Here is a 16343-nt window from a genome sequence, read left to right as displayed (position 1 = left end):
CTGGCATTCTCAGAACACAGTAAACACAAAAGTGAGCAGGAACTCCTCGCTGGGCTTCACTCAGTGGTCCAGCACTTGCCCAGCATGCATGAGGCCCTTTTTTGATCCTCAAAACAACATGCGTGAATAAATAAATTATCAGAAACAGCTTTTCTTAATGGAACAGGTCTGACATGCCAGCAGTAAATTCTGCTTCAGAACGCCTACATAGCAGGCATCAGATGGGAGAAAAAATAAAAGCGTCTGCACCAAGGAGTCAAGCAAGTATTGAAGACACCCAAGCATGCCTGGCATCTGATCCAAGGCTGACCACCTGCACTCAGGTTTGCTTCATCCCCAAATAATCACCATCTCCACATTCCAGTATGATGAGAAACTACTACAAAAGAAGTATGAATGTAGCTTCCAAATCCTCAGCAGAGATTCAGTGTTCATTCAGGCAATGAAAACCAGAAGTTCATGTCTGACCAGGACAGACCGTGAGAAGGAGGGCAGTGTAGGAGCTTTGCTCTCAGAAGACAAAGTCTTCAAACAGATACGCAAACAGTGACAATAAAATGTGATCAGCACTCAAAGAAATGCAGAGGGATAAGGCAGCAATAGGAAAAGGGGCACATAGGCCAACTGAAAAGGCTGTGCAGGCTGAGGAACTGCAGGCAGAGCCCGAGGGCTTGACAGGACACAACCCCTTGAGGAGAGCTAGTGTTCACATGCTTGCTGGCACACAGGCCTGTGACTGAGCCCGGGAGGAAGAGGGGAGGTTTGGACGAAGGGCACTCCAAAGCTGCAGGTGCCTCGTGGTCAAATATGTAAACAGCTGGAACTGCCGGTCCAGTGGGAGCAAGGGTCCACCCTGAGAAGCAGACAGCAATCAGACCACACTCGCACTAAGACAAGGACCTGCATCTTCAGAGGACAGCATGATGTTAGTTCCACGTGTCAACCTGGCCAGGCCACGGTGAGCATCTGTTTGGTCAAACACCAACACAAATGTTGTTGGAAGAATTTTCAGATGTGACTAACATTTAAATTGACAGATTCTGAGTCAAGTAGGTCACTCTCCACAACACAGGAGGGCCTTAACTGTTAAAGGCTTTAAGAGACAAATTTTTCCAAAAAAGTAGAAAATCCCAAAACAGCACAGAACCACTGCCGGAGCTTCCAGACTGCTATACCTATCAGACTGCCCTGTGGATTGCAGACCTGCCAGCCCCATGACAGCATCAGCCGATTCCTTAAAATCCATCTCTTCTGGGCTGGGGATGTGGCACAGAGGTAGAGCACTTGCCTATCATGCATGAGGTACTGGGTTCAATCCTCAGCACCACACAAAAATAAAATAAAGATATTGTGCCCACCTATAAATAAAAACAAAATACCTAAAACAAACAAAAAACCATCTATTCTGTCCGTGTCTGCATCCCCCCACAGATTCTCTTAGTTCTGCTTCTCTGACCCTGACTAATACAGTAAGTGTAACTGGGGAAATGACTATACTAGAAAAAGAATACACTCTGAGGGGAGCACTTCCAGCAATTCTTCTACCCAAACCAAGGGAAAAGCTGGATGAGACTTATCCAGAAACAAAACAAAAACAAAAAAAATCCCCACAAACAAAAAACAAAATATTTGGTGCTCTGGAAATCAATCAAAGGGTACAACAACCTAAAAAACATTTATGTTTGAACTGAGAATGCTGGGTAAAGCTCCTTGCTGCTCAGTAGACACAGAGGCTCTGCAGGGCAGGGCAGGCAAGGCAAGCCAGGAGGAGTGGCCGCTTTACTGCTGGAGTGGGTGCCGCATTCGGAGTGGTAAGTAACACACATGCTCAGGTGCACCGTCACATAAGTGGTGGACCAGGTGGTTGGTGAGCAAGAGGGTGGCACTGTGGCAGGCTGAGGCTCAGCCACGGTCAGGGCAGGTGGGTCAACCCAAGCCTGCGTGTGGACATCAAGGGAGACATGAAAGGACGTTGCCGAAGCACAAACCAGGGCCATGTGCATGGCTGCTCCTGCCCCACACGCTGCTACTGACAGGGGACCAAAGCCTGGCTGCTGGAGACGCTCGGGTCCACGTCCATTCTTATTTCCTTTAAAAACTGCAGCTTCTGGGGTGGGGTTGTGGCTCAGTGGCAGAGCACTTGCCTAGCATGTGTGAAGCACTGGGTTTGATCCTCAGCACCACATAAATACAAATAAATAAATAATGGTCCATTGGCAACAACAAAAAAAATTTAAAGTAATATAATTCTTTAAAATGCAGCTTCTGGACCCCACACCAGTGTCACAGTTTTAACAATTTAATTTGGAATCCAGTGCTGTTGGATTCATCACAGTGCTTGGGGGAAATATTTCGTGATAGTATTTTTTTAGCCTCACAGCATTATAAATTTTCAGCAAATGTTCAATAAATTGGTTCAAGCCCACGGAGCCACATGGAAAGCAGGCGACCCCAGAAAGCCACACACGGAGATGAAAGCAATCACACAGTGTGTGTATGTGTGTGTGTCCATTACATACCTTACTTAACAGCTGTTTACATATAAACAACTGCAAAAACTGTATCTGTGTGTACATGAGCAGTAACTTTGCATGCATCTATACAAACATCCACACGAGGCAGATTTACAGACAGAGTGCAGAAGCAAGGACTTAACTGCAAACAGGCACAAAGGGACACTTTGTAAGAACTGGAATATTCTAAAAGCAGGATATTATCACAGTTACACAACGCTATGAAACCTAAAAATCATGGAACTGTACTCTCACAATGGATGAGTTTTGTGATATATAAACCTGCATCTCAATATAGCTGTCTTTTAAAAAAAGAACACATTAATAGAAAAACATTTTAACACTCTCAGTAGCACACATCAACCAAGATCTGGTTTTTGTTTATGCAAGTATTCAAACCATCTGAGAGATGTCCATGCACATATTATTGTGCCAAGCATAAAGCTTCAACAAAGAACCACAAATAGGTGGAGATTAAAAGACTGGCTTAATTAAGAAAAAACTGCAAAGGAGGAAGCATTAATTAAGATAAGCACTGAAATGTCTACACACAAAACTTCCATGACATGGAAATACAATTAAAGTGCTTTCCCAGTGTTCAATTTAAAACGAAATATGTGGGAAGAAAAGAGAATGGCAAAAAAAAAAAAAGAGAGAGATAATACACAAAAAAGAGAATTAAAATTCAACACTATAATAATAACATTTTGGTTGAAGAAACTAAAACTACATTACAAGTTCAAAAATAAAACCTTCCTGAACTACAAAAAGACAACTGTCTCTAGAGGCAAGGAAGGGTCTACATTTCAAGCAAAACAAACGACAACAAACCCCATCGAGACCTATCCTACCAAGTTTAAGTGTGTAGGAAATAATTATGCAGGCTCCCAAACAGAAAACAAGGACCAAGCTGTCCCTCCTCTTCTGATTCTCTCTCTCTCACACACACACATGCACGCACACGGCAGACACGCACGCACACAGCACATGCATACATGCACATGCACCCACTCATGCACATGGCACACACACTGCACATGCATGCACGCACATACGCAGATGTACACACATGCACATACGCACACACGGCACGCAGATGCACACACACACTCACGCACACACAGCACACATATACATGGCACACACACACACACACACAGAGCATACATATCTATTTTTCAAAAGTGATCAATCAAGGGGCTGAGGCGGTGGCTCAATGGTTGCGCGCTTGCCTAGCCTGTGTGAGGCACTGGGTTCGATTCTCAGCACCATATATAAATAAATGAATAAAATAAAGGTCCATACATCTAAAAAAATTTTTTTTTTAAAAAGTGATCAATCAATAGGAAAGTCTTCTTAAGGTGGCACTGAGACTGAGACTCGCAGGCTGAACGGGGTGGGAAAGCTAAAGGAGAGCACAAATTCAGAAATTTTGTATGAATCTGTTTCAAAATGCAAATTTAAGGAAGGAAACGAAGCAAAAAATAAATGCTGGTAAGGATGTGGGGGAAAAGGTGCACTTGAACTTTACTGGTGGGACTAAAGACTAGTTTAACCACACAACGGAAAGTAGTATGGAGATTCCTCAAAAAACTAGGGATGGAACCACCACATGAACCAATTACCCTACTCCTTAGGTTTTTTTCCCCAAAAGACTTAAAATCAGCATCATATAGCAATTCAGCCACCTCAATGTTTACAGGAGCACAATTCACAGTAGCTAAATTACGGAATCAACCCAGGTGTTCACCAATAGATGAAACTGTGGCATACATACACAATGGAATTTTACTCAGTAATAAAGAAGAATCAAATCATGGCATCTGACACTAAGTAGAGAACATCATTCTAAGTGAAAACAGCCAAACTCAGAAATTCAAAGATCGAAGGTTTTCCGTTATATGCAGAAGCTAGAGTAAAATAAAAGAAAGGGGAAGGGAAGAAGAGGGTATCATAATGGAAAGATCGTAATGCAGAAGGAGATCTAGAAGCAGAGTGAAGATACAGGAAGAGGAAGCCACTCAGATGTATTTTAAAAATCACGTTATGTGCATATGTAAATGTACCACAGGGAATGTCACCTTTGGCATAAGTAAAAAGGACCAGGCAAATGTAAAAAAAGGAAACCTGGCAGAGAGGAGGAAGAAGAATGGGGAAGGGTGAAAAGATGAGGGGAAAGGAGAATCAAGAGCTACAACCAAATTCCAGGCGCGTGTGAGTTTGCCAACTATTGTGCATAACTATCAAGCTCTCATAAAAATCCCTATGTTTAAAGCAATAAGTTTTCTTAAGTTTTGAGCTGCTCTTAGTAAAATTTTACAAGAACTGGCCTAGGAAACAAAATTTGTTTTTTTATCAAGATAACTATGGATGCCCCCCCCGCCCCCGGTCTTTATTAGGTTTCTGATTGCTAGGAAAACTGAAAACTTAAAAGAATTAAGGTTTATTTGAACATCTGTTTTTTAATCTTCTGAATTGTCACTTTAAACTCTGGCTAAATATGGTTTATAACTCTGAAGCACATCTATTATTTTACAATATATGTGATATATGGTATTAATTTTATGTCAATATTCTAAAGCTCTTATATAATCTTTTTTAAGTTTTTTTTGCAGTTGTAGATGGACAGCATATCTTTATTATATTTGTTTATTTTTATGTGATGCTGAGGCTCGAACCCAGTGCCTCACACGTGCAAGGCAAGCGCTTTGCCTCTGAGCTATACCCCCAGCCCTTATTATATAATCTTTAGAAGTCTGATGGTCCTGACATTAGTCATGATTGTAATCTTAAAATGCTGTGCATGAAATAACTGAACTGTCTTGTCAATTGCTAAGCGCTGGTCAAAATTGTAGCCACAACTTTTCCAACTCTGTATCACCCAGTTAGTTTTTTAAAATATAGATGGACACAATATCTTTATTTATTCGTTTATTTTTATGTGGTGCCAAGGATGGAACCCAGTGCCTCACAAATGTGAGACAAACACTCTACCACTGAGCTACAGCCCCAGCCCTATCACCCAGTTTTGATTCTTCTCTAAAGCATTTACCAGATTCATGGAACAGCCTCTAACAAGTACTCTTAAATACAGCTTTCTGATAAAAATTTAAATTACTATACAAATTGGTTTTCCTTTGATTCTCTTCAGTTAAAAATTGGTTCAAAACCACTACACAACTGAATTTGTTTTGTTCTTATTGGTTCTGTTTTATGTTTTCCTTTAAAACTCTGTAACTAGTGTCTTTTAAAAATTATGCAGAAGTACCTCTTCTAACAAAATCATCTTTCCCAGTGGTATGAAATGGAAGCCATTGCCTACAAGAATAAAATTAAACTTAATGGAATCCAGGCAAGCTTGGCCTACAAGCCACTCCTCCTCAACTCTGCTGTTCAAATGTAGCTAAAAGGGTTGTGACACTGACTCCCAATTGTCAATCACTGTCCCCTAACATGGGACCAGATTAGACCAACAAATGGGACAACAAGGGACAAACAGGATTAGCATTGTCTTCAGGGAAACTCTCACAAAGACAAGAGGGAATATAAAAGATCAGAATCAAGAGGGAGTCGCTTGGGTCAGTCCCACCAAAAGGTATATAAAGCCAGGAGGTAATGAAAGGAGCCTGATAAGAACCATCACAAAAGGCTCTGCCAGAACTGTTTGTCTGAGTCTCATCTAACAGACCTGCTACTGGAAAATTCAGACCTTGGGATGTACACATATGGAAATAGTTTTATGGACCAAGAACAACACAAATCTGAGTATGTGATGGTAACCCAGGAAAAAAGGAGATGAAAAACAGAAGCCTTTTAACATTAGGCACCTCCACAGTGAAGACAGAGTTCACAGCTCTGAAAAGGGATCTCTATTCAGGTCAAGACAAGAAAATGACTGCTCCACTGAGCCCAGGTATGATTTTCTCCAGTGGTCCATGCCTGTGGAACCACTTAGAAGAGAAAGGAGCCCCTAAACAAGGGGTCCAATTGGATACTCTCTGGCTTGACTTCCCTTGTGTTCTCACAGTTCACATGGTTCTTTTACTTTTAGGCTTAAGTACCTGGCGTAAGGTGATACTTAACATCTGTTTGGACTGCCAGGCAGCAGGACGGACATCCAACACATCCTACTGTTTTATGTAAACTCCTGTGATACTGGGGAAACACAGGCTCTTACAGACAGCTTGGCCCAGGATGTTCAGAACATGGTGCCAGACATCGCCTGGTTTCTGTCTCCGGGGCCCCTGGACAGCTACCCTACTTTTTTGGCCATGCATTCTCAACTGTCTGGTTTCATCTGTAGCTGAAGATTGAAAGCCACGAAATCACAAATGGTAGTCACTCCAGGTTATAAACAGGCCTACAACTAGGCACTAACTAGACCTACTTAAGTTAACAAGAGGGACATTTCACTGCTCTATCAGGCCCCTTAATTATACCCAAATTCAGCTGGAAGAAGTTATAGAGGATAAATGGACTTTTGCCCATCAGCACCCCCTAAAAAGGAGAAGCAAAAGGAAAAAAAGGGGAACTCATTAACCAACGTCACTGCCATATCACCTCACTGAACTTGCCTGAATAACCTCTAATTCTGCTCATCCCCAAGGACAGAGGGTTTAAAGACTAACAGCCCCTTAGGACAGACCAGCCAAAACCAGTGGGGTCCACGGTGGCCTCCTAAACCACCTCTAATAGACCTTACCCCCTCAGGAGGAGCAATAAACAAAGACAAGGGGGGAATTATGGCCCAGAAACACCAAGCAAACCTTCCAGCATCACCTGTTCTTAACTGACTTACAAAGCAGTGACCACAGAGCTGGGCAACAGATCAGCAGCTTCCCACTAGCTTTGCTACAGGTAACACCTCTGATGTGTGGGTTATGTTGACAGCAGTTGTCCAGGTTTCAGGGACCTGAATGTCAATTTTGCTGAAAACCCCAACTCTTCACTTGGGCCTGCAATGTCCCATGAGTGACCAGAATGAGAGGAAAGGCTTGATATCCCTGTCTTCATGTTGTGTCTTCTTTGTTGTATTAACTTCAGGGTCAGATTCTACTCAGCTTTGCATGCTTGAGAAACGTTTTGTCTACAACTATAATATACGGATAGCTTGACCTGGACTGGCATGATCTCCCCCACCCCTCCCTTAAGGCTAACCATGCCTCCCTCCTCTGAGGCACCATGAGTGGAGGCACTAGACCAGAGAGGAGTGAAAAGCGATGGCACCCAAGTCCTGGGAGGAGCTTCCCAGAAGAGACAGGGATGTTCCTTTTCTATACCTCTCTCTTCCACATAGCTCTTCTCTTTATCTGTACCCCTCAACCCACTGGAGTGGACAAGCTGGTTTGCAAGAAAGTTGCTCTCTATTCTTCGACCACTGAAAAAAGCCTTTCTTTCTCCCCAACACTCGAATCTCAGACATGGGGTTTTTTATGGGATAAGCCTCCAAATGTGGGTTTGGTAACAATACGTGTCAAACAGATGGATTAAAAGATATATGTGTGTGTATATATATTGTACATATTATATACACAATGGAGCATTACTCAGCCATAAAAAATAAAATCATGTCATCTCATGGATGGGACTAGGGATCATCGTGTCAGTAAAATAAGCCAGACATGAACAAATATCACATTTTCTCTCATTTGTGGAATCTTGAACTTAAAATAATTTTTAAAAGATAATCAGGAAGTACTAGAGGACCTACCAGGAAAAGGGCACTAAGAGAAGAGCAAGGATAGCAGGGAGGCAGGATGACATATGAGTGTGTGGAAATGTCACGATGAGACCTGGTAACTTGTACAACTAATATGGGTTAATAATCATATATATATATATTTTTAAGTGAACAGTGAAGGCCATGGAGAAAGTTGATGAGATAGAAACAACAAGCAAAGCAAAGAAGCAGAATGGAAATTTTCTCAAGTCCTAAAGGCACTGGAGGGATTATGGATTAAAAATCAATGGACATTTTCTTTAAAACATCAAAACTGAAAAAAGAATGCATTACTCTAAATTATACTTTGATAAATATTCTTGTATATACAAAGAACTTTCATACACAATTATTTTCTTAAAATTTTAGAAAAGGAACTGCTGGGTCAAGGAGGGTGGGAATATAGAGATTTTAAAGCACTCAATACATATTTGAGTCATCTTCCTCATCCAAATCTGACACCCCCCCCCCAAAAAAAATGCTTATTGGTTTTGCCTTCAAAATACATCAGAATTTGGTGTCTTCCACCAGGACCACCAACAGGTATCCTCCACTCTACTCCTATCCCTTACAGCCTATTCTCAACTCCAAGCCAGAGGGATCCCTTTAAAACATAAGGATTATGTCAGTCATCAGCTCAAAGCCTGGGGTGGGGGGCTCTTTCTTGAAAATAGTCTTTAAAAGGATTATTTATTTAAAGACATGCAACACTAAATCTGTGTTGTTTCTCCACCTGTCAAGAAATCCCTAGGGCCTGGGATATGACCGAGTACTCAGTATGGGAAAGAAAGGAAGGATGGGAGGGAGGGAGGGAGGAAGGGAGTAAGAAATCCCTATCTACCTATCTATAGGCATCTACAAAGCAGGACTGACTGAGATCAGGTTGATAGGTCATCACCCAAGCTGGCAGTTTCTTGTTCACAGTGAAGTAACTGAGGATGCACTCCTAACCTTGGAAGTTTTCATAGGGTTCAGATGAGGGCAATTCCATTGTTTCTAAGGAATAATATAGGGAAAAGAAAATCCTGTCATGTTTCCAGCCCACGTGCAGTTGTCAAGTGACACAATCAAGTCTTTATTTCTGTGGCATTAATTAAACAAATACTGTCTCCCCTATAATATTAGGGGGTGTGTTCTATATCCATTTCAAAAGGCTTTGTAAGGGATACCGAAAAGGAACAGAAGAGGACTCTGCTTTCCCCAAAACACTCCCGTTACTTACACTAAGTTCATGGAGCCTGATTGTCTTGCTTTGGATGATTCTTGGACTTGGAGAATCACAGAAGCATGTGGCACCAGTGCTAAAAGAGGCCTCGCGTCATCCAGGGTCAGTGCTCTCATTTACAGATGTACAAGCTGAGACCCAACAAGTTTTCCCTCACCTCTTTTCTAAACCTTACCTGTTTGTCAAAGGTCACTTTTTATTTTATTTCATGTATTTTACTTACTCCAATCAATGCATAAAAACCTAACTTGAGCAATAAACATGCCACGTAGGTGACTCTGTCCTACAGATGGGACGCAGGCCATGACGGGTCTAGGTGCCTGAAACACAGAAACTTGGTCTACCTCCACCAGGCACGATGAGCAGACACCAGCAGTGTGCACACCGAGCTCCTAGAGGCAGCAGTGCCAACGGGGCTGCAAAGCTTCTCCCTCCAGGTGACACTGCAGAGCTGCTCACACTGTCCTACTGGCTCTTCTCAGACTCTTGAAAAGCAGCTTTTTTTCCTTTTCCTTTGAGCAGTACTAAGGATTGAACCCAGGTTCTCACAAACACTAGGCATGCACAGAGCCACGTCCAACCCCCTATAATTTTTATTTTGAGACAGAGTCTAAGTTGCTAAGGCTGGCCTACAATAACCTCTTGAGTCACTGGGATTATAGCCACGCACCACCACGTCCATGATTTAAGAAGCCCTTTGATTCAAGAAGAAAGTCAAACCTTTAACCACTGTGTGCATGTAAGTGTCTCTCACTGTATTTCCAGACAAGCAGTACCAATTGTTTCCCTCCTGGAATATTCACAGAGCTGAGGCTGAGCTAGAGAAGAACAGAATGTTTGGTTTCATGTCTATTTTTAGGGAAAAGAAAAAGGATTTGAAATCATAATAAACAATCTGAGAAATCACTATTAATAGGACTGCTCTTTCCCAGGAGGCCACATGAAATAGACACCCAAAAACAATGCTTTAGAGGAGAGTGCTGACATTATATTTCTATACTTAGATCATTACAAATATTTTCCTTTTTCTATTCATTTATTCACTGCAGTACTGGAGACTGAACCCAAGGTCTCACAAATACTAAGCAAGAACTCCACTACTGAATTACACCTCCAGATCCCGGTCTTTGTAATTTAAAAAAAAAAAAAATTTACTTTTTAGTTATAGGTGGACACAATGTCTATATTTTGCTTTATGTGGTACTGAGGATCGAACTCAGTGCCCCAGCATGTTAGGCGAGCACTCTACCACTAAGCTACAACCCCAGCCCCCCAATCTTTATAATTTTTATAAAGTAGATTGCATCTGTAAAATACCATTGGGCCAGGTGTGGTGGTACAAACTTGTAATTGCAGCTATTGAGGAAGCTGAGATAGGAGGATCATACATTTGAGGCCAGGGGCAACTTTGCAAGATCCTATCCTAAAATAAAAAGTAAAAAATAAAAAGGGCTGGGAATAGCTCACCCTTGGGATCAATCCCCAGTAATGAGGAGGGAGGGAGGGGGGGAGGGGGAAGAGGGAGGGAGAGAGAAGGAGGGAGGGAGAGAGAAGGAGAGAGGGAGAGAGGGAGGGAGAGAGAGAGAGAGAGAAAACACTAGCATTGGTAAACAAATACAGGGATACAGAGGTCAGTGGTCAGCAAGACCCAATACCCCCTATACATCTTGGCCCAGACACATGGACTCATGAGCACACTTACTTCACCCTACTGGCTGCCTATTCCAGGTACAAAAAGATGCTGGGGAAATGTCCCCAAAAAAGACAAATTACAAAATGCAGTGGCCCACAGCCATTCTTTCCTGGTTGATGATTAGCTATTTCCCACAGCAATCATGAGCTTCTTGTGCCTATTCATGATGCCAATCAATATGGCATCAGCTTTGGCTTTGTCTAAAGTCCAGTCTGTTGCTGGTTTGACCATCTACTTCTAGCTTCTAAATAAAAGTAAAAATAACTGCATCACAACTGAGCCTGCCCGTGAGTACCCACAGGTTAATTTGGAGTGACAACTATGCCATTCAGCAGACACCAAACCTGAGACAAATGAACCCATATTGCAAGGTCTCTCCATAGTCTGCTCAGGATCACAGCACCAACACGGGGCACTTTTCCCCAGCACTCTAGGGGCTGGGGCTGGGGCTGGAGCCACTGCCGAGAAGTGGTAAATGGCAAGAAGAACACGATCTACACACTGACACTCTCTGAAAGTCATCTGGACCATCTTCCTAGAGGAAAAGAACCCGTCAATAAACTTCACTGGGCAAGGAAGACCTGGTGGAATGCTACTTCTAGGGGGACCTAATGTCTAGGAAACAAATAGGGCACAGGATGAACTCAATATAAGAGTTTTAGAAGTTCAAGTTAAATGAAATAATATCTGGATTGCTTCAACATGATCAGAGGGCAGGAGTGAGGGGGAGGTTCTGTGAGACGAGACTGCCGAGTCAACTTGGAAGCTAGATGACAAAAGCTGAAGCGCTCAACAGCACCATCTGTTTGTGGAAACATTTGAATTTTTTCATAATAAATAGTTAAAATACAACAAAACAAGACGTTTAAGTTACTAAGTTCTAACCTTCCTAAGCCTGTAAATAAGATCATGGTTGGCCACACTGTTCCTCTTGTAGATTCTCCAAGCTCACATTTATCATTTGTTTTAAACTGCCCATGACAGAGAATACAAAGAACACTAACTACTCGAATTATAATCTCCTTCAGTAACTCAAGTTTATGCCACTTCTCTACCAACTTCCTTTGAGAATCAAAAGCAACTAGAAAAGGGAAAAAAGATGGCATTGAATTAACTTAAAAGAAACCTACTAGAGTAAGACCTGAGTTCTGGGCTGGATGCAGATTTTTCTTAGTCACAGGCACACTACATAAAGTGCCGAGCAGCATCCTTGCTACAGCTGGATCTGGACTGTCCTCCAGGTCTCCTGTGTGAAGGCTTGGTCTCAGGGCAGCATGTTCAGAGGTGGGGCCTTCGGAAAGTGACTGATCATGAGAGCTTGGACCCCACCAATGGATTAATCCACTGACAGCTGAGGAACTACAGGGGCGGGGGTGGAAACTGCTTGAGGTGGGACATGGCTGGAAGAAGCAGGTCACTGGGAGTGTGCACTGGAAGGGTATTTCTTGTTGCCGGCCCCTCGCTGACCCTCTGCTCCCCAGATGCCTGAACTGAACAGCGTTCCTCTGTCACCCTTTCACCGTGATGATTCTGCTCTGAAGCCAAATGACCATGGACTAAAATCTCATGAACCAAAATAATTCTTTCCTCCTTTAAAAAGTTGTTTTTCTCAGGTATTTGTCACAGTGACAAAAAGCTGACAAATATAGTTCTTGCACCCATAAAATAGGTGAGATGATAATCAAACTCTTTTATAAGTAATTAGAACATAAATCATGAGAGGAAGAAGACAGTCTAGGGGAGGTTACAAAAGGAAAAGGAAAACCTGCAAGTCCCTTTTCACTGCATGACAATGATGTGGGTCACATGAGAAGGACCTGTAAAGGATGGAGCTATGGCTCCTTCTCCTTCTCCTGGTCACCCAGCACTTGCACAAGTGGCCTGCCCTCTTCAGGACCACTGCACCCACACCAGGCGCCTGGCCCGCCTCTGCTGCTCCTGTGCCACACCCCTTCTCCCCTCCACACATGTCTCCCCAGGGCTCCAGTCCTACTCCCTCTTCCTGCCCCCTGCCCCGCCTTCCCTTTCGCCCCTGTCAGTTGCTCCCTCTTCTGTAACCTACAGTCACTTGGTAACAATATCTTCGTGGCAGATTCACCCACCTTACTAGTTTACTCCACAGACTACAAGACCCTTTAAAGCACCAATTAAAACCCTTTCCTCACCTATGCAGTGGATATCTGCATTCTGGATAAAATAAAAAGCAAGGAAATTACAGATGAATAACCAGCGAAACCTTTTCCTAAACTTCCCTGAAATACGTACACAGTCATCTGAAACAAAGCAAATGCTCAACAAATAAATACTGAAAATGAAACAAGGAACTACAAAAGTAAGCAGAAGCAAAGTAATCTGGAAGCAATGAAACCATTTTGCAATTCCAATCATTATCCCAACAGAATTTGTTTTGAATCAACAAAATAATCATAAAATTCATAGCAGGGAGAAATAGTTTCTCTAAGTATTTGAAAAAAAGTCCAAAAGATAATAAGGTTTTTACAAAAATATTTTAACTGTGGAGATGCTAATAGTAATCAGTGAAAAAAATACAAAATCCAGAAAAACATGCAATTATGTATATAAAGTCACAATGCTTCAAAAGCAAATACCACAAAACAGTGACAAAAGATTATTTATGGTACCACATTCCCTCACCACACACCTACTGTACCCTGCTTTATCTACAGCCAACCTCCCTCTTGTCTGACCACCCTCAAATCCATCAGCAATCAAGACTGCTTATCCCAAATCTCAGACCTGACCAGAGGCAAAGGAACAACTCTACCTGCAAGTTCTATGGTAAGTCAACCTCAACCAACCCTACAATGCAGATCCCTTCCTACAAAGTCTCTCCTGCTCTTCTCTTTCCTCCACTGTCAATGAACAACTTCCTCTTGAATTCCCAAGCTAAGAGCCTGAACCCTCTGCACAGTCAACTAGAAGTGCTGCACTCCCGCTGCCTCCTCAGTCCTCCCCGCTTTCCCTACCAGTATGGCATTAAACCTTACCTTCCTGCCTTCTCAAAAAGTGACTCCCAACTGCTCTCCCTAACTGAATTTGACTTCCCTGTTTCAGAAGTGATCTGAGTTCATTTATGATCTTTCAAAAATGCAAATAAATTTGGCCATCTCCCTGCTTAAAAGCCTTCAATAGCTTCCTACTTCTCCCAGAAAAAACAACAAAAAATCCTCACTCTAACCTGTAAGACCCTTCAGGATCCAGCCTCTTCCTCCCACTCTCACCTGATGCTCCCACACCAACCTGAAGCTTCCCTGACCTGCCTGCACCTCCACACTCACTGCACCTCTGCCATCTCTGCCACCACTTCTGGGAAGCCCTGCTAACACCTCTCCCCCCCATATGACACAGGAGTCTTTTTTCCTTTTCAGGAATGTACAACACCAGGATATATAATCACAAAAGCACGGAACACAACCCGCTCCATCCAGTCGGCAGCCCTCGCTCCACTCCCCTCCCTTCACTCCACTCACCCCTCTTCAATCCTCTTCATTTATAGTTTTTCCTTTTTTTGGGGGGGGGGTAACTAGGGATTGAACCCAGGAGTGCTTTACACTGAGCTACATCCCCAACCCCTTTTTTTTATTTCGAGACAGGGTTTCACTATGTTGCCTTAAACTTGAGATCCTCCTTCCTCAGTCTCCCAAGTCACTGGGATTACAGGTGTGCACTATCATGCCCAGCTTCATGCTACTTCTTACATTTTATGGTTAATTTACCTGTTTTTTCCAGTAAATTGTGACCTCTGGATTAAAAGTGGGAACCTTTAAATGATTCTTGTAATGCACTCTATCAGTCAATTTCATCTGCCTCTACCAATTCAGATGTCCAATGATAAATGAATTAGAATCTTATTTTTTTTGCAATCACTTAGGCTTGCTGTAAGAAACAAAAGTAAAAGAGCCCTTCTGTCCTACAGTAACTTTACCTATGAGGAAAAGGCGATAAACAACTCAAAGAGGATAAACAACTTGCTTACTGGTTTGATTCTCAGGAAATTATTGGCCCTGCAGGAGCCCATGTCTGACTCTACACAGTGATGATCCCCAGATCAGGCTTGGGGTGAACGTAAAGCCAGGTGTGTTAACACTTAGGGTACAAATGAGGTAAACTTGAGACTACCTACTATTAGCATATGGATTAAAAATGTCAGCTTTTGAACAATATTTTCTCTACAATAACCACCTAATTAGAATGATTTACTCCCATAAATAAGCAGCATGCATATCTGCATACTTTCTGCAAGTCTCTGACCACTTCATGTGGATAAGACCAAGAATGAGGGCGAGATCTGGTCTTAAGAGATAAAGGTCTAGTCTGGGGATGTAGCTCAGTTGGTAGTGCTTGCCTCACAAGCACAAGGCCCTGGGTTCGATCCCCAGCACCACTAAAAAGTAAAAATTGAAAAAATAAATAAGTTTAAAAAAAGAGAGAGACTAGCTGGGCATGGTGGCCTTTGCCTGTAATCCCAGAGGCTGAGGCAGGAGGACCGTGAGTTCATAGTCAGCCTCAGTAAAGTGAGGCTCTAAGCAACTCACTGAGACCCTATCTCTAAATTTTTGTATTTACAAAATAGGGCTGGGGGGGCTGGGGTTGTGGCTCAGTGGTAGAGCACTTGCCTAGCACATGTGAGGCGCTGGACTCCATCCCTAGCACCAAATAAGTAAATAAATAAATGTATTGTGTCTAACTACAACTAAAAAGAAAATATTAAAAATAAATAAATAAATAGAAATAGGGCTGGGGATGTGGCTTGGTGGCCATGTGCCCCTGAGTTCAATCCCTGGTACCAAAAAAGAAAAAGAGATAAAGGTCTAAGTGGAAGACAAGTGGCTCTGTAATTTGTGTTTTTATCAGTGTGGTTTCACTGGAGCCCACTCACTCCTAGGTAAAGAGGTTCCTACTCTGTTGTGGGAGATTAAACCTCTGACCCAAAATTACTCATAGCTTAACTTCTATGACCTTTTCTATTAAAAAACTGGACAGGAAGTCTTTCATCAGAAACCACTATTATAGGGGGCTAGGGCTGGGGCTCAGTGGTAGGTCACTTGCCTAGCACGTGTGAGGCACTGGGTTCGATTCTCTGCACCACATTAAAAAATAAAAAAATAAAGATACATGTCCGTGTACAACTAAAAGAAAAAAAAAAGAAACCACTCTATAGTAATTTCTATG

General features: G+C 42.5%; 1 protein-coding gene across 6 annotated transcripts in view; it reads right to left on the bottom strand.

Moving 5' to 3' along the window:
* Positions 1–16343, bottom strand: part of TPST1 (tyrosylprotein sulfotransferase 1) — a 93554-nt gene that overhangs the window by 64103 nt on the left and 13108 nt on the right. The window lies entirely within an intron of this gene.

This window comes from Spermophilus citellus (genome assembly GCF_964194105.1).
Source record: "Spermophilus citellus genome assembly, chromosome: 6".
In the NCBI taxonomy this organism is placed as follows: Eukaryota; Metazoa; Chordata; class Mammalia; order Rodentia; family Sciuridae; genus Spermophilus; species Spermophilus citellus.
This window is presented reverse-complemented; position numbering and strand designations above follow the sequence as displayed.